Genomic DNA, 20,527 nt, shown 5'->3' with positions numbered 1-20,527 from the left:
CTCTATTTTTTTATTAAATAGGCAAATGCATCACCTCAGTATAATTTTGCAATAGTGTAAGCTATTGAGCGCCAGTGGTTTAATAAAGCTATATCTCAAACATTGCTTAATGCTGGGCGCATTTGGAGCATCTTCATAAGCACCGGAGAAGTTTTTATGACAGAAATATATGCATCGAATTACGGTTTGGTTAATCAGCACATTTATTTTGCAAAAACAAGTTATTTTGTTAAAAGGCTTTTTATATAGTTTTCCTAAAATATGCCAATTATAGACTATTAATTATCAAATGTGGATGGGTTTTTTTTTTTTCTTGTTAGTTTATTCTGCGCAACATTTCTTCTGCTTAGAGTCTTGTCTTTGTTTTCTGTTTATAATATCATATATATATATATATATATATATACTTAAAAATAAATAAATAAATAAATTCACAGTACAAAGTGTCGTTCATATCGGCGCACGTGCCTCCCGTTAAGACGTATTTCAAAGGCTATTTGACTCAATCGGCTGCATCACCTCACTGTTGAATCAACGACGTGTAAAGGCCATTTTAATAAATACTTTCTTCCTTTGGTCCTTTTGTCGGACGAGAGAAAGCGAAAGACGAGAAGGCTCTAAAGTTTACAGGAGGCTGGATCAACTTAGTAACTCCTAATGGCCCTACACACCTCACAGGCTTCAATTATAGACCAATATACATAGACGTTTAGCCAAATCACACTTATATACTGAGGGATGGAGGGATATAAATGAGAATAGCTAAAATCATGATTTCTTGGTCCGAAAGGAAAAATGTAAGAAATGGTAACTAGTTTGAATGTGAACTGTGGATGAGTTGTTTACATTTCTTTCTATTTTCTGCACAGAGGTGGCATGAAGGTAGCCTTTTTTTCTCAAACGGAAATGTCGATTTACATCGTCACCCACTACACACACACACACACACACACACACACACACACACACACGCACACACACACAACATATTTTTTCCTCTATTTTTGGCTGTCTGTATCTAAACGATCCGCATAGAATCCGGAATCAATACAGAGTCTGTTAGTGGTCTCACACATGCGCTGCTTCTCATGAAAACTGAAGGCGTGGAGGCAAAGAGATGCGCAATGACAATGTATATGTGTGTCTTTAGGAAACACACACACACACACACACACACACACACAAAAAGAAAAAAACCCACTCAATTCTGTGCTATCTATGTGACCATGATTATCATATTTCAGTAAAATATTAAAGCTTTTTCTTTCTTCCCTTAAAGAAAAGGCCAGAATGAGTGACGTTATAATTTATCACAGCATTTATGATGTTTAAATCGGTTAAAACTCGAATTTCGTTTTATGCTAGCTCAGCTCATTTAATGACGTCACGGACCGTTTACAGGCCTTTTGCATACAGCATTATTAAGCTTTAGTCAAAACATCCAATATATATATTTTTTGATAAATGAAAATAAGGAAAAATATAAAACCAAAAAATTATAACAGCCCATTAAACATTAACACAACCACATAATCAGACATCAAACAATATAATAATAATAATAATAATAATAATAATAATAATAATAATAATAATAATAATAACAACAACAACAATAATAATAATAATAATAATAATAATAATAATAATAATTATAATAATAATAATAATGCACAAATAAATAAATAAATAAATAAATAAATAAATAAATAAATAGGGGCCTGCATATTTATATATTTATATAAATACTTAAAAAATACATGATTATTTATTATAGGCTGTAATAAAAAAATATATATATATTACTTTTGTGACTTGAGAAGTGCAACCGTCCTGTAAAATGGGAGAAATATTCACACACTAAACGTAATAATAATAAAAATAATAATAATAATAATAATAATAATAATAATAATAATAATAATAGGTAACCACTAAAAGGCTAACGCTGTTGTGTAGGCTACTTGTAAGAAAACTGCAGTTCATAAGCACCGTGTTGGAGTGAGGAGTTTGGGGAAGGGTCGGTGCTAGAGGGAGCTATCGATTAAGAGAAATGCCTCCCGCGACGGATCCTCGCGCCGGGTCTGTACGCATGCTCAATATAACGCGTCCCAAGCAGCATACTAAATAGTATGCCAAAATAGTACGCCACCACAGGTGACCATAAGTGTCGTACTATTCTGACATAATAATTAGGACTCTGTGAATACAGGTACGAGCTCATAATACTCAGGTGCGTTAAATGGCAGCACAAATCTTCAATGCTGCGTTTACTGTTTGATCCATTAGTAATGACCCATTACTATATATAACTGCCAGTGGATTACCCCTCAGTGAAATCGACTCAGTGTATATTCAGATAACAGCGTGGTCACTAAGTTTACCTGCAATACTTTACTTTGGTCCACTTCAGTTTTTCCAGCTCCTGACAATCGGTATTTTCTAAAGACTAATTTCTTTTTATGTTACATTCAATTAGAGTGTGTGTTGTAGCCAATATGTAACACTATAGGAGTTCATTTACTAAAACAACATAAAAAATGTTAACGTCGAAAACCTCAATCACTGAAAAATAAACGATTATTATTAGTAGTAGTAGTAGTAGTAGTAGTAGTAGTAGTATTGTTGTTGTTGTTGTTGTTGTTGACAATAATAATAATAATAATAACAACAACAACAACAACAACAACAATAATAATAATAATAATAATAATAATAATAATAATAATAATAATAATAATAATGTCAATTACTTACAAATGTCAACAGGTTTTCGAATAATATAAAAAAAATAGAAATAACATTTTAAACTGACAAAAACAATATAATCAACAAAATAAATAAACGAACAAAGACGTAATAATTAATAAAGAAAGGAACGGATGAACGCAAAATTATTACTTTTAGTTCTTAAGGTCTGTTAAGGCTCTTAAGGCTTTTTGATTTAGTTGCTTTCATTTGACCTGCTCGTTTTTCTATAGCTGTGTAACGTTAACGTGTGGAGAGCAGGTGAGACGGGTAGTGCAGTGATGGTGGGCTACAGGCCCCGCTGCCACTTCGGTAATAAAGTGAGAAATATTAGGCCTGACTCGGGCTTTGATTAGCTGAGCGCACCGGAGCTCGGGCAGACTGAGGGGTGGAGGGGTGGGGGATTTGGGCCAAGAGCCCCTCTGTGTGTGTGTGTGTGTGTGTGTGTGTGTGTGTGTGTGTGTGTGTGTGTGTGTGACTGCGCCGCTGTGTTTACACTTTTTATTCATGAGAATGACGTTAGTGCAGTGGTCTGCATTATAGGGTCAAATGTCGAGTTGCGCAAGATTGAGAAGAAACGTTATGCCCGCAAAGTCTTTTTGAAATCTGTCTCGGAAACAGCCAAACAATCAAATCATGTCACTTTCAGGTGGAAATCAAACGTCACGTCACGTGTGGAAGATGCTGATTAAGCCTCAGCGCCGGTTAACGCTCACAGTTTATAGATTTTATTATCGAACCAAAACAGGCGCCTATTTTTATGTGCCTCAAAACACAAACCTAGACAAGTGTTACCTATCTGACAAAACGAATTCTTTTTTTTAATAAACCATATTTGTGGACCATGTAGGCTTAAGGTCATCACGCCTATATAAGGATACACAAAGAAAAGTAAAAAAGGTGAAAATTATTAATCCTTTGGTTGTTGGTTGTCCTCTTGGGGAACCTTAAAAGGTTCTATGCAAAACCCTATATCAGAAAGTATTTCTTCAAAAAAGACCCCTTTTAGGGAGCTAAAACCCCTTAACTATACAAAGGAACCATTTTTGTACAAGTATATAAAAGGGAAATATGTGTCTTTTAAAAAAATAAATAAAATAAAAATCAAAATCAGAGTAGTATGATTTTCATACAAACAAACAAAACAAAAAGTCAATCATTGAGGTCATATTGTTATTTATTTATTTATTTATTTATTTTTATTTTTATTATGAACCCACAGTGTCTCTCTGGCAGCCCTGGGATATAAACTTACAACCGTCTAACCACTGAGACACGAAACTTAAGGTTCCTTCAGTTGTCGCTCTGGTGGAACCCAAAAATGAGCTATGCAAACCCCAGCGTATTTCCCAATCACGAAAGGATCCAAGTTAACCCATTTTGGATGCTAATAACCCTTAATTATCCAATGAACGCTTAAAGAACCCTTGAAAACCCCATTTATTCTAAGAATGCACTGTTGGTGCTATATAGCAGACGTCAGAGGATTTGCGCATGTCTGCATGTCGAGGAGATAGCCACTGTTTATGTAATTAACGTTCTGCGTCTGCTTTGGCTACAGACGAAGTGATTGGGGAGGTCGAGGGCAGGGCGTAAATTTTAATGCCGCCGAAAAGAGGCACGCGCTTTTTTCCTTTTTTTTTTTTTTCTTTTTTTTTTTGCCTTTGCTTTCATCGACGTGTTTCTTTTCCGCAGGGAGGAAAGCGCGAGCCGTGGACCAGCTGTCAATCACTCAAAGTGGAGAAGCGCCGGTGTGAAGAACGGCCTAAACTTGCAGCATGGCCAAACTGATTACTGGTGAGGCACGACTCAGGCACGAGCACTGCAATATATCACCCAGTGCACTGCTTAACCATAATGCTCTACTGTGTTCTGCTCTGCACGCTTGACATTGTTGGAATAAAGAGATCCTTAAACAGAAGTGCGATGCTTCCCTGTCTGTGTTAAGTGCCTGATCTAACGAATTTAAAATCGCTGTCAGTTGGGAGACAAAAAAAAAAAAAAAAATGGACTGAGACCAAACAAACACGTCAGTGTGTTTCACTATTGACCAGCAGCTCTACATAAACATTTTCCTACTCGCCGCAGACTGGCAGAAGAAATTCAATGGATGATATAGATCAGTTCGATCACTGGACCAGCTACTCATGTCTCCCATTTCGCTCCTAAAACCAGTAAGCAAACCTAGACACGATGCATTTTATATCTTACTTTCAAGAAAGGATATATGCAATAATGTAATAAGCAAATATAAGAAGGGGGGTTGGGGGTTGGGGGTGTGGGGGGGGGGGGTGCAGGAATATATGACTGTAGTACATGGGCAATACTGTTCTCTTAAATCAGCAGAAATGTGCAACTTAACTTGGGAGATAATACAAATTTAGATATCTCTATTAGAGTCTATTCAACAACTTAAACTCCCATTTGCAGTAGAGAACTAACAAGGAAGCACATCTCATTCTAGTAAAAAGAGCAAAGGATGCTATGCTAATGCAACACAAACCAGCCTAAATGAACCCTAACTGGTGTGTAATAGTTTTCGATGGTGAGCTCAATAACAAAAAAGTATCCACCATCATGCCAGCTCACTGATGAGATCTTGGCCTATTATTATATTATTCCCCGTTGGGCACGAATGAAAACGAGCAGTGCTGGGAAGCGCAGGGCTCTAGTTTAGATTAATGGATCCCTGCGCTTCTCCTGCAGCACGGGTGAAAGGGCCACGATCACTAATGATTATAATATAATGGTTGGCGATAAGCACTCGCTTTGAGATGTTATCGCACGGTGGGCCATGCTCAGGGGACGCACTGCACATATAAACCCAACTAAAAGCAAAGCGCAACACATCACCTCCATGTGTCGCTTATATCAACAGCCTGGGGTTGGATTAAAGCAGCTGTGAGAGCTGAGCTGCACAACCTCTACCCCCCCCCCCCACACACACACACACAGACACACAGAGACACACAGAGACACACACCTCCCGCCCCCTATTTTTTCCTGTTAGCTACAGTGTGCGTCATGCTGGTTTAGAAAGGACCTATCAAGAAATGATCTTCCAGCATGCACCTAGATGTGGGCTTTCCATGATTTTAGCATGTTTGGGAAACAAACCTCTTCTTCTTCTTCTTCTTCTTCTTCTTCTGCTTCTTCTTCTTCTTCTTCTTCTTCTTCTTCTCTATGTCATTTTCTATAACAGCAGCTCTAACAGGTTTATAAAGCTCCTCTGATATCTATTTTATTTTCCAGAAGCAGCTCATTCACAGGGACTTGCATGGCAGGCACGCCATATAGTCTAATAATAAACATCTTAAAAAACTGTTGTTATTTAATTAACAAAGACAAATATATAGGTCTGATTGTTTATGTAGGGCGGTTTTCTGGAAGGAAATGTTTATTTAACATTTATGGAAGGAGTCTCCAGTGTAAGTGATTTGTAACAGTCGGTATGTTTTCCATCAAGTGCCTTCCTGTCTCTCAGTAACAAGCTAGACTTTTTTCACGTTCCCAAACATGAAATGTAACTATAAATGGATAAAAAAAAATCGTTCATTGATAGATTAAACATCATAATCGTTGTTAAATAGTTATGGAATAAGATTAATAAAACACTTTGTGTCACAAAAAAAAATATATCCAAGTGCATCACACAAGCAGTCATTGATTATTTTCCTATAACAGCATACCCCACGTGTTTTATTCTGCATTAGCAAGAATACTTTGATTTAGCTAATACATCAAAAGATTATGAAAAATAAGTGTTTTCATAGATTAAGTGCATAAAAGAGAAAATCTCCAATGGTGTCCTGATCATGATGGTGATCACTATGTTAAATCCATCAAGTAATCGCGAACCGATCGGACACAATTCCCGAAAGACAATTGACTGCGGTTGATCAATGATAAAGGCTGACTAACTTCTCAGGGAGAGTGTAAGACAGCAAAGGCGAGCTGGGGAGAGGGGTCTAGATCCTATAACACAGTACGGGACACGAGGGTCCAGCAACGTCGTCTCATTCATCTTCATCGACTTTTGTGAACGCGAAGGAGGGGGGAAAAAATCTGCGCATAAGGCCACAACCAGAGCCCGGCTTTGTTTTATATCCTATAGATTAGCAGAGGGACAAAGCTTTATTTTCGCCTGGAGGGAGATATTTTACCTTCCGCCGTGCGGTTTTATGTCGGTGAGGTGTCAGGCGGCCTGAATGGATGGCTAATGCATAGGCAACACGCGCATGGCGCACGTCCGAGGGGGAGAAGGAACGGGATTTAGGGCAGAGCACGCGGGCAGAAAATGCGGGATGCGTCCCCCCGCCCCCCTCTCTCTTTCTCTCTCTCTCTCTCTCTCAGAGCTGCGTCTAAAACCGTCTGCTACTGAACTAAATACTGTCAACACATCACACCACCGCAGTCTGGCGTGGAAAACTGTGTAGAATGCACAATCCCCCCCTCGTAGCCCAGTGTTAGACAGAAATCTCAAGAAGTAATTTCAAATTTACTGCTTACCTGAATAACTGCATATAAATAAGTACACATTTCACTTGGGGCTTCAGTGACAATGTTGGTCCAATAAATCCTCTGCATGCATTATTATGCACTGCAAATAATATTTTACGCAAATCATACTGTGCATTGTGTGTCCTCACAAATTTTGTAGAAATTCTAACCAGATTTACACAGGTGTTGTATTACTCTGACATGTGGTTTATTTACAATTAAGCATGTAAATGCACACAGGTACACACGAAATTGCATGCACTTATACATTTTTGCATCCTATACATTTCCCATGCCTACTGATTTTATTTCGTTGGCTTGATGAGATGTATATGTAAGGTATGTTTCTCTCAGGCTACTACACTGTTAGCAGAAAAGGCTTTAGACATTGACAGCTGGTTTTCAAGAGAGTCTCCTTCTCAACCCATGTTGGAAAGAAATGTAATACCTGGGTTAATTATACTTTTCTGTCTTATAAAGCCTATGCATGCATTATAGTTTACTGTTAGCATGCACAAGACATATCATGTAGGCTACTTGAATCCTTTCCACATTTAAAATCATCCATAGGCGTATTCAAATGGTCATTTTTATTTCATTAAAAGCAATAAGCAATGTTTTTAATCTAACTGAATAGTGGATTATTAAAAATGATGAGTTATTACTAGCACATATCCTTAATCAGCTCCCTGTGCAGACATCCTGCTTGACGTACGTAGTCCATGAACCAACCACTTACACAGTGACATTGACTTTGGCCATGAATCGCAGAGAAATCAAAATGGATAATAATCTTTGCACATGCTCCTGGATTTTCAACAAGAAGCAGCCAAATCCAACCACATGGATTTGCCGTCATGCACGGCTCCTCAGAGCTCCGAGATGATACGAGGAGAAGTGGCTATTCCTGCTGTTAAGGGCTGAGGGAGATTGTCAGATAATGACATCGCTGTCCCTGTTAAGACTTTCACCAACCACTGAATAAAGGGACAGTCACCCTGATTGAACACTGAATATTCAAAGACAAAATAGGTTTTGAGCTCTAAAATGAAAGACAGCCAGAAACTAAGCTGAGAAACTTGTATAAAAATGAGCACATGTGGCTTTATAGCAAAATGTAATTATTTTGGAAAATAAAATCCTGTGAGATGAGGATAGTGGCGCCCAAATTTCATACACACCTTGTTCTTCTGACTTCCCATAGCCCCAAAGGCAGGTGGAACAGTACTTTGTAGTCTGTTGCTTTATACTGTATATTGTGATAATTAGGCTGCATTACTCGTAATGTTTTTTTTAACTGGACAGTATGGTTTGGCATAATATGATAGCAAATACATGTTCTGACATTTTGTTATTATTTCCATAACTAAGTGCTCATGCTGATGATACATGTGATTTTCCTTCTTGTCCAAGTAACAAAAATACCAAACCAGCTGGAAATAGTACACATCACTGACTGGTCAAATATAATTGACATTGACAAGTATTGGAGTATAAGCCATTTAAGATTCAGCCACACAAAAAGAGTGACTCCTTGAAAATCAAGTGTATCTTAATAGAAAAATGTATCGGACAAAGTTTGCATTCTACATTACATCTATTTTCACTCAGATTAAAATATTGGCACAAAATTCCTACAGGCCAACAAACAGGCCATGTCTCATGCTCTGTGAGCCCTATGAGGTAGACATGTGCCAGGAATATTATCAAAGTCACCACTTCACAACCTTCAGAGAACTCCTCCGATATTCACGGGTAACGTTATACGATAAGGAAGACACAGAGATTCAACCAAGTTCTGGCTGTGGGTTAATAACTGTACTGTGCTGTATCACATTGTCCGCTGGAAAAGCACTAATAGAGTACAGTCATATATGATCACCTACTGTGTTTGCAGAGCTGAAACAGAAGGTGTGCATGCAAATAGTTTTCTATGTACAGAAGGCTCCATCAAGACAATCACTCTGTTCTTTTTCCCCTGTGAGCATGTGCATGAGCGAGCCATCAGGTACACGCTGCGGGAAGCCATGCTCAGGATGGGGGGAGGTCTTTCTGCAGTAGTGAGGAGTTGAAAAGGTGAGCAGGTCACGACCTCCAAGTGTTTTACGAGGGAATGAGGCTGATTTGTCTTCAGCGAAGCATGCTGCTGGCATCTTCACACCCTTGAGTTTCTGGCCGAGCAAAGCAGACTAGGGCTGAGGCTGCCGGCTATAAATTAGTACACTGGCATGCTGACAGGCAGTCAGGGCCATGAGAACGGCACACACCTTCACCTCTTTCTAGCTCTGTTGGGTCCAGATGGCTGAAAGCACTGAAGCAGGCCTTGGCCTGAAAAGACCCACCATACCTCTCCAAAACACCATGCGCCCACCGAGAAATGCTAATCCTAAAGAAATATATATGTCAGATTATAATGGAGTAGAAGCAATTCTAACCTGTCTGCCGTGTGAAAATATGAGTTACAAAAGAAAGGACGTGGAATATAATTATGAACATGTCTGGACACATGAGCACTTAGATAATTTGAACAAGAAGTGACCATCCATAATGAATGAAGCACAATCCTAAAAAAAGGTGTTTTATGATGATGACCATCTTCTTCCTTTCTGTCCCTCTTAGGAAGCCCTTAAAGGTTCTATATAGCACCCTATGGATGAGGGTTCCTGTTTGTCAAACGGTTCTAAGATTTGACTCAAGAACATCATTCCATATTAAAAAAAAACACAAAGCTTATTTGCTCTCATGCTTTCAAGTTCATAACAGACTCATGACTCATTGTGTACAAACTAAAGGCTTCATTAGCTTGTCTGTCTGGAGGAACCCTTAAAGGTCATATAGAGAGCCCTAAAATACTGCATTTATTTTTCAAAGAGCGTTCCATGTAGATAGATAAGAACCCTTAATTATCCAAAAACTCATGAGGAACCCATCTTTACTGACTTTATTGATACAGTCTCAACAACATCGGCCTCGCTTGTTTGAATTAGTACAATTGTTTTCATGAGACACTGTTCCTATATCATCATCATCTAATAAATATAATATAATTGCAAGGCCATTAGAAAAAGAAAACCATAAAGCGTTCTTCTATTTGTCCTTCTGGGGGAAACCTTATACCCTCTATATAAAACCGTATGGAAGAACTTTAGAGAAAACTTCTTTACTTTAGAGAAAGCTTCTTAGATCCAAGAAAGTTTTCAGAAAGACATAATTCCATATTGAAAACCATTGATCCTATATGCAACATAAACATGCCTAAAGTTAGGGCTAAGGTTAAATCTAGAACCCTAAGGCATTCTTTAGTTTGTCAATTTGAAAACTCTTAAAGGTTCTATGTAGAACCTTGCATCAAATGATATCCTTTAGAGAGGGTTCTAAGTAGAACATGTAGAATACGGACAATCTTTAACTATTTACGGGTGAAATAGGATGAGTTAAACCTCATAAAATCAATAACAATCCAATCACACACCCCTCACTATTTGAACAAAGTTGCTTCTTTCATTTGTCCTTCTTTGGGAACTATTAATGGTTCTATGTTAACTTTCATCGAGAGAGCCAAGATCCAAGAGAAATGCCTTTAAATTCTAGAAACTTTAACCATCCACCTGACAGGTCCAAGGTCCCAGGTTTGAACCTGAGCCCAGGTTACTGTCTGTGCAGTGTTCTGCATATTCTCCTGTTGTCCATGTGTCTTTCCTCTGAGCTCTCTGGTTTTCTTCCACCTCCCACAACATGCTGGTAAGCTGACTGGCTACGCTAAATGTTAATGAGTGGGTGAATGTGTGTGGATGGTGCTCTGACCAGTATTTAGTGCTTACTGAAGATTAACAAATGAATGAATGAAGTGTCTATGGAATATTAGATCATTAATATACATAGCATAATAACGATCCAAAACAAACACTAGCTCCTCAGCACATACAAATGCATTCTCTACCAATATGTTCTTTCTCTTCTGGCTGCTGGTGGGAATTAACCAACAAACCCTGCTAGAAAACCAGTTCTGTACTAAATCATATACAATCCCTGTTACTGGAAGGCAAATATGACACTAATCATGCCTTCAGGAATCCCCCTTTCCCTGCATTACAGGTTGATCACATACAGTCCTGCTTCTACACACTACAAACTACAGAGCTGGCCATTAAACCTCCCCTCATGTGTATGCATTAGTTTGTAGCATAAATATTACTTTCACTTCTACATAACTGTATATGTCTTATAGATAGATGGACATGTACAGTTTGCAGGGTTTGGCAAGAAATATTGAGAGGCTCCATGAATCAAGTTCCACCTTGTACTCGGGGGAACCATCACTTTGAATATATTCCTAAGGCTTGGTTACTTGATATTTTAATAGATGCATTGTGCTTAGAATTTGTAGTTCTGTATCAGTGCTGAATAAATAAATAAAATAAAAAGATCCTGGAGCTTCTAGGAGAACCCGATTAGACACAGATTAATCAGGTTTTAGATGCTTTAAATCTGAAATGTCATTCCTAGACAATACGAATAAACCCAAGAGTATAGAAGCTAGATGGATTATGAAAATCGTTGGTGTGTGAATGTATTAGATCCCTGTAAATCTTACAATTTTAAAACATAACCAAAAAAGAAACAGTTGAACACAGTGAGGAGGATAAGACTCAAAGTGACAGCTGGTACACATTCCTGAGTATTCCTACTGTTCTTTAAAATATTTATAGTGCTATTTGTTATGCATCACGGTGCCAAAGAGACAAGTGAAAATGTCGCTGTGTTTGACGGAAAAGCTGGGCCTCAGTTTTAATCTTCTTCTCTCGCTGTGTAAGAGAGGAGATAGCGGATTGGGTGTGTCAGTGTCATTCCTGAGACACGTAACACCAAAGACCAAGAACAGGACATCAAGATCTAAACCTGAGTGATTGATTGATCACTGATAGCATGGCTGAGAACTACCTTTTCAATATAATTGCGATAGCTTCATAGCAATCACAGAAGCAGACAAATAGCACTCTCCAACATGTAGCGTTACACAGACAAAAGCCTCTTTGATTTGATTTCTTCCTCATTGGCCATGTTCACAATAGGATGAAGTGGTTCTCCGCAGGCCCACAGGTGTGCTGTATAGCTCTGTCTGTGTGTCAGCTCAGAAAGAAGGGACATGCTATTCACCTGAGCCCAATCCTCTGGGTAAAAGCTGATTGTGTTGCTGTTATCGACTTCCTCACGTAATTCTCAGCTGGAAAAAAAGGAAAGTGGAAAGTTTTATCTCAGCTCGGCAGCAGGGGGGACGGGTGAGAGTTCAGTCTCCTTAAGGCTCAGACACAGAGAACATTAGTGAACGAGTCAGGCTTTATGTTCCCAGATAGACACACACAGAGGGCTGCAGAACCTACACCTAAACAAGGTGAACATAAAACACATCCACTGTGTACACAGTGCAGGTTTAATGGTTGTGTTGAGATTTATGTTCTTAAATAATGCTGTATGCATTTCAGTATTCAGCAGAAAAGCTAATTATACAGTAATGATAAACATATGCATGTTTGCAGTGTTATTTTTATCAGTAATTATGGAGTGTTGTAATTATTACATGAAAATTTGGAATACTAATGTAACTCGGAATTTATGTCAGTACCTGATGTTTCATAATCTTTCAATAAATCAATACTCACACAGAATTTTTGTTTCCATGTTTCTTCGTAAATGGCTTAATTTTTCATTTGGACTTTTAAAAGAGAAAAACTCTGATGTCCTTTATCTAGATTATAGACACCTTGCAGTGTATTGTTCAGTAACTACAATGACATATTTGCACTGAAAAAAATAAAAACCACTGATCATAGTAAAAGAAACTGCGCCAACATGTTGCAACATGTATTTTGTTGGGGGAAAAAACATTAGCTGTAAAAAATACTTTCTTTTTTTTTTTTTTAACCTGAGCCATGGTTAATTTTTTCAGTATAAGAACAAGAGTGAAGTTAATAAGATATGTATATATAATTACAAAAGTGGTTAAACAGGAAGCCAATTTCTGCTTTGTGCTCATTTCACAGCTGAAATCTAAACACGAGGAATCACAATTGGGCTAAATAAGTGGAACACACAAATCATCTTCATCTCATTTGATTTTTTACCCCCCAAGGTTTGGGTCCAGGATATATTCTGACAGTAATAAGCTATTTCATATTTTCTGCTTTCTAAGTGACATACATGCTTTCTTAACAGAAATGAAATGGAAAAAGGTTTAAGGTTGTGACTCTCTCTCTCTCTCTCTCTCTCTCTCTCTCTCTCACACACACACACACACACACACACACACATGGATTTAAATAAGACAATACCTCTACATGCCAAAAAACACAAAAAAAATCAATGTGGTAACATTATGAGGAAGGTAAAGAATGTGAAATATATGACTGAAAGTGTCTGAAGTTTTTAGACAATCTTTCACTCTTCCCTCATGTCTTGCACTTTAATTCCCCCTTTGGCTCTGTCACTCCTCCCCTCTACCTCCTTCTTTGTACCCCTCCACCTTTTGCGCTCCTCTTCAAATGCGATGAGTCCCCAAAATAAGCAACAGCAAATCCGTTGCCTCTTACCCATAGACGTGTTTACCATCACATAATGCTGCTCCTAGATTTGTTCAGCCCCTCAGATTGCCTTTTCTCTGCGTGTATTTCCCTCTTCTCTTATCACTGAACAAAGCAGCTTCCCCCCCGCCGCAGAGCTCAGAAACCCTGCGATTGTTACAATGGCGAGGATCTGAGGCACTCTCAATTTCCACTGTAAAACCTGGAGACTAATGCGCCACTAGCAGACCACGCAGGGCCAGATTGCTGTCAACACTCACCAAAACTGCAAACTCAGATTAGACGCTGCTCTTAACCTGTTTTCAAAAAAAGGCTTTCCCACTTATTCAGTGCCAAATGGAGGGGAGGGGGATCAAATGAATTAATCTGCAGCAATTCAGAAATAGAGACGGTGTATTGAAGTTATTGACTGCTACCTTGGCTCTGTCCTGCTAAAGCTTAAAAATGTTTTCTCGGGAGTTTTAATATTTAGGACAATGCAGTCATTTTTACTTGGTTTTTTTTTTTGAAAAGCAGCATTTTTTTTCTGCTAAACAGGATTGAATTGAAATAAGGTGGAACATAATAAATAACAAGATAAACACTCACATATTGTACTCATTTGGTCATAATGACCTGTTTACAGTGTGTATAAATTCTACTGTATTTTCCACCGATTTTCAATGACAATCAATGTTTTATTTACTTTGATAAACACACAAACATTTTTTTTACATTTAAATAAATGGATTATTTGAATGAAAAACTTCGCCTTTCTCGACGAACCCATGGATATGTTTCACGGATGTTTCCTGTGTAGATGTGCTAACTGTTACATGATCCATCCGTTATGAAATGCAATGAAAACAAAGGCAAGCTGCTGAGAAGTGTCAGATGGTAGAGCTCAAAATCCTGGCCATGGAGCTGCCAACCTGCCCTCTCCTCAACAGATAGAGTGTGTGTGTGTGTGTGTGTGTGTGTGTGTGTACGCGCCATCAGAGGCTCATGCCACTCCACCACACACACCCGGCCCAGGTTAAACTGCATGGGAATCGGGCAGGCTACACACTGTTTGTTTTGGACTCAATAGCATCTCATTTACACGTGTTAATTGCAGCTAATTGGTTCTAATTAGATGAACAGGAAACCCTCTGGGACCATTCATACCTTTAATTTGAAGTAAATATCATTAATTAACATATGCTAATTGGGGCCAATTAACATTGATTAAGAGATGCCAGCGACGGGGAAAAGTACAACTATCAAAATTCGATCAAGTCAGCAGAAAAAAGCGGAGGCGTGCTGGACGTGGATGGTAATGTGAGGCAGCATCTGGCTTGATACCGTTTGGATGGTGCTGGGAGAGCTCGGCGACGGAGCTCGGCGGCCCCCGGCTCAGCCTGGCACGTTCACATGGCGCCCCGCATCGTCTCTACCCCATGGCCCACCTGTGCAGGAAGTGCCCCCGCAGACAGGAGGCATCTGTGGGTCCACGAGGGGCCAGTGTGTGTCACACTGCCCGAGCACAAGAGATTAGAAAAGCCGGCCAGATAGGGAAGGAGAAATAGAGAAGGAGAAGGAGGAGAGGAGAGTGGATGAAAGGGAGGGAGACACACACACACACACACACAGAGAGAGAGAGAGAGAGAGAGAGAGAGAGAGAGAGAGAGAGAGAATCACAACCAAGAGAGAGATTGGGGGGTAGTAAAGAGAAAGAGCAGACAGAGAATGAGAGATACGAATGAGAACACAAGGAGGATTTAGGGTGCCAGAAAGCGTTTAATCCGAATGATTTTATGTGATAACAAGACCTCATTTAGCATAGCTTAAACCAGGCTTGCCTGAACAATAACAAAGACATGCAAGGGTACAGAGGGTACAAGCACAGCACAGGGGGGAAAAAAAATAAGTGAATGTTTCTAAATGTTTGTCATATTGTCATTAAAAATGCAAATGGCCTAAAATGGGACTCTATTGGTCGTGTCAGATCGAATGTTAGAGACAGGCTTTGGGCATATGGGCAGGCAGACTGTTGGAGACGGTTGCTACGTCAGTGATTTGGCTGGCAAGCGTAGGTGATTCCCAGTTGGTAGAGGGAGAGAGAGGAAAAATGAGCGAGAGACACTGAGAAGAGCTTGTCCAAGCTGCGTTTCTAACCTATATGTCAGACGCAAATACACACAAACACACACATGGTGTGGCATAGCAGGAACCCGGGCACATATGGAGCAGAGCAGGTCTTTTCATTAGCTTCCGTTTCAGTATGTAAACTTGAGCATGGAATAAGAGCACATGTCAGCCTGGAGCTATTAACATAAACACACACGAAGTGTGTTTCAACAAACATGCAATCACACACATACATGCACAGACAGCGTAGCAGTGTGAGAGACGCACAAAAAAGAGGCTCACACTGTGCTATGTTTGCTTAGAGGCACACGTGCCGAGGCAGGGTGGTGCAGGCCCATGGTGCCCAGCAGGGAAAGGTGTGAATGTGTGTCAGATGGTTCAGTGGGCAAGCTGGCAGCAGGCACCGTGGCACGCTCAGCCACTCAGGCAGGGAGAGCAGGGCTTAGCCTGGCCCTAACGCTGTGCCACCCAGGTAAGAGCTAGACAGCCAGCTAGCTGCCTCCTCAACCCCCACCCTCAACCTACTCTGAGGCTTTCACACACCAGCCTTATAAGCATCACACACACTTTTGCTTTTGGTAAACAGGGCCATGTTGTAACAGGAGCCGTAAGGTTAACAAACTATGATCCACCATAATCTTATACTAAATACTGTATTATAAGATACATCCAGCCATTAAGTCTTATTCTTTTTTAGTCCAAATGGCCAATTTTTATGCTTCATAACATTTCCATACCCCAAGGCTTATTATCAATTACATGGAAAACAATGCAAACTGATTAAACTAATATTGTAAAACTGAAGACTGAAAATGTGCAACCATCCATGCTTTAAGGTTCATTTTTGTAACAATGCTAAAAATTAATTTTCCAACAAGAAACTTTGCTGCAGTTCCTCTAGTAAACATGAGAAAGCATAAACTCGTTCTCCACTTTATTAGGAACACCTGTATATTCATGTAGTTATCTAATCAGCCAATCATGTGGCAGAAGAACAATGCATAAAATAATGCAGATACAGGTGAAGAGCTTCAGGTAATGTTCACATCAATCATCAAAGGGGGGGGGGGGTCTAGATCTCTGTGACGTTAACTGTGGCATGATTTTTTTTTTCCATAAAGGCTGGTTTGAGTATTTCAGAAACTGCTGATCTGCTTGGATTTTCACACACGACGTCTCTAGAGTTTACAGAGTGGTGTGAAAAACAAAAAAAAAACTGAGTGAGTGACAGTTCTGTGGTTTGAAATGCCTTGTTGATAAGAGTGGTCAGAGGAAAATAGGCAGATTGGTTTGAGATGATAGGTGAGCTATGTGGTGAGCCAAAAAACATCTCAGAATGTCCAACACAACAAACCTTGAGGTGGATGAGATACAACATCTTGGGAACAGAATCATCAAAACTGTACTGTTGAAGACTGGAAAAAGATGTTTTCTTGATATTCTTGAATGACAGGAGTGGAACCTGATGTGGTCTTGTGCTGTTGTAGCCCATCCACCTCTTGACCTGCATGATTTTATGCATAGTGCTGCTGTCACAGGATTGGCTGATTAGATAACTACATAAATGGGCAGGTGTACAGATGTTCCCAGTAAAGTGAATGGTGAGTGTATTTACACATTATGCAGGTATGCATCATGAATATGCAATTGAATTATATTACTGTAGAACATGTCTTGGGCTCATTTTCTTAAAAATCATATAGTTAAAATCGATAGTTAAAACCTAGTTCATTTTATTTTTCTGATTTTGGAGAGAATGTTAAATTTCATGCTTACCCTACCATTTAACAATGAGATTTATGCTGTCATGTGATTCTGGGAAGCGCAGATCATTTTGACCTCAGAGAAAAAGGGAGAAATAAAAGATGTGAAAAAATTGCCTCCTCATAAATAAACAAACAAACAAACAAATAAATAAATAAATAAACAAAACGGCACTTTTCCTTGTCATATCCCTTCCATCTGTTGATACTGGTGGATTCCCGAGCATATGAATGGATTTTGTGTGTCTATTTATGCAAATATTTATATATCAGTAATAATCAAGATAGAAATAAAGTGTTTAGTATTTCAAAGTTTTAAGAGTGCTATTACTGTTATTAAAAAAAAAAAAAAAAAAAAAAAAAAAAAAAGAAAATAAAAAGGAGGTCCTAGGTTAGTGGGATTATATGTAGAAATATGTATGGGATTACATATAGACATACAAATTTAGAATACTGAACATCACAGGGAATATATACAAGAATATAGGATCTATCTATCTATCTATCTATCTATCTATCTATCGACTAGGCTAAAGAGGTAGAAAATATAATATAATAAAGTACGGCCTAGTGAAGTGTATTAAAATAGATACACAAGTGTATAATTTTAAGTGTATGAGACGACACGGCTAGAGTCATTATGCTTTTTAAACAAAATGTGTGAGGAAGCATGAAAAGGTCAGCAAGTCATTCACAAACATTGGGCTATGTGATGTGGTGTTTCCACTACATGTTAAAGATATTATTAGCCTGGCCAGTGTCTTTATTTTCACTCTTTTTTTTATCCATGATATAACTGCATGCTGTGGTAGTAGTGGAGATATAATGTATGAATGCTTTACTATTCATTTTGCTCTCTTTTCCTCAGTGGTTCCACATACCTGCGTATTCCTGATTCTGAAAAGGTTATATGACATCCACACATTATAATTCATCAGACAAGTATTGTGCGATAGTGGGATTTATTACGAGCAGTGCACACTGTAGTTATAACACCAAGGTGGGTCACATCACAGTAAAACCCATTTTGCTTAAATAATATACATACCAAATAAAAACTCTACTCTCTCTCTCTTTCTAGTATATAATAGAGAAAAGCATTGTTTGAGTGTGGGTTTGAGTATGAGAAAGTTAAACAAGGTGTCACACAGTGCACCATGGCCTCTCCACTGCTGACTTTAAAGGCAAGGTGAGGTCTAATAAATCCATCAAAGACCAGCCACCTGTTATCCCATTGTTTTTTTTTCCTATCCTGCTTTTTCTTTAAAGACAGGATATGTGAAAGAACTGCTCAAGAAATACAGTGATATACTGAGAATGAGAGAGAGAGAAAGAGCACTACTTTGTGTAGTTATGCATCATGAATATTTAACGGAACTTGTTGAAGTGCAAAATGGATGCACGGGTGCATGTGTTCAGTGACTGGGAAAGTGTGCATGCTTGCTTTTTTGGGGGGTGGTAGTTGTTTTCTCCTCGTCAAGACTGTGTATTGGGGTTTGTTTGTAAGATTGGGGTCGGGGGATGAGGTGGGGGATACATAAGGCTCACCAAGGAACGGCAATTCCCATGGCAACAGTTTGTCAGGTAGGGGGGCTCAGGGTTCAGCTTCCCTGCAGATCCCTGGAGATGGAAAAAAAAGAGAGAGAGTGTGTGAGCACAAGAAGGGAAAGAGAAGATAGAAGAGAGTGCGAGAAGCATTTTGTCTCAGCACACTTGACAAAACAAAGACAACTCACTCTTCTGGTTTCATGCCAGATTTTTTATTCATAAACAAGCTGCTGGCTGTAAAGCCACGATAAAGCAGTTGCAGGGCCTCTGCTGAGACGGCCACCCATTTGAATGCAAAGCCTCATCTGCACCAAATCCTCCCTCACACAATTATTCCCCGGATTTCAGCGCGATATTCATCGAACGCTAAGATGGCCACGGATTGAGACTGGAGATATGTCATCGAAATAGTCTCATTCAGCCACTGATGGACATTAACATAAAAATTAAAGAATTTGAAAGTGGGTATGAATGAATACCTGAATAAAGGCTGGATGAAGTGATTCTCCAGTTGTTCTGACTCCAATAATTCCTGCTACCTTTTTAGCATGTCGTCACATTCTTCTTCTTCAACAGGGCTGAAACCAGGATCAACATTTTAGTGAGGTCCACAGTGAATAAATGTGAGCCACTTCATAGTATACCGCAATGCAGAAGGTTTACTGCACCGATTACTAACTTCTCATCTCTCATCTCTTGTGTTATACTTCCATTCTTCTATGACTTAAGTTGGACTGCTTAATTTTATTCAATTAGATTTTCTTTTTAAACATTTACCTCTCTATATGTGTATGATTGTCCTTCTTATCTCTTCTGCTGATGATTACAGATTACAGATAAAGCATTAAAAATGGCATGTATTCTGCAGCTAACTCAGGCTACAGTACATCAGGTAACATTACTGTAATCAGCTCGGAAGTTGATTTGGATAGCAACATTACGAGTAGTTTGCACTGTATAAACTGCCAATTGCCCTCATAAACACTCATTTAAATATCATAGCTATGTCAGAAGTTATCCTATAATATGTGCATGACTTATCTGTCAACAAGAAGTTGAGCGCTAAACATAATGGGACATTAAGGCTATGGGTAAACTTTCAGTGTCCTCCTCAGTTGCTCTGAGGTCAATTGAGAACTGATTATCACTGCTGATGCAAGTTTTTTTTTTTTTTTTTTTTTTTCACATAGTAAGCACATACTGCAGTTGAATTTCTCATCAAATAGTACATATATTATCCACAACATAATCTCCCTTTCCCTCTTGCAATATCTTTAAAAT

Source organism: Ictalurus furcatus, chromosome 17 (genome assembly GCF_023375685.1).
Source record: "Ictalurus furcatus strain D&B chromosome 17, Billie_1.0, whole genome shotgun sequence".
Classification (NCBI taxonomy): Eukaryota; Metazoa; Chordata; class Actinopteri; order Siluriformes; family Ictaluridae; genus Ictalurus; species Ictalurus furcatus.
The sequence above is the reverse complement of the archived record's forward strand: the minus strand, read 5'-3'. Positions refer to the sequence as shown.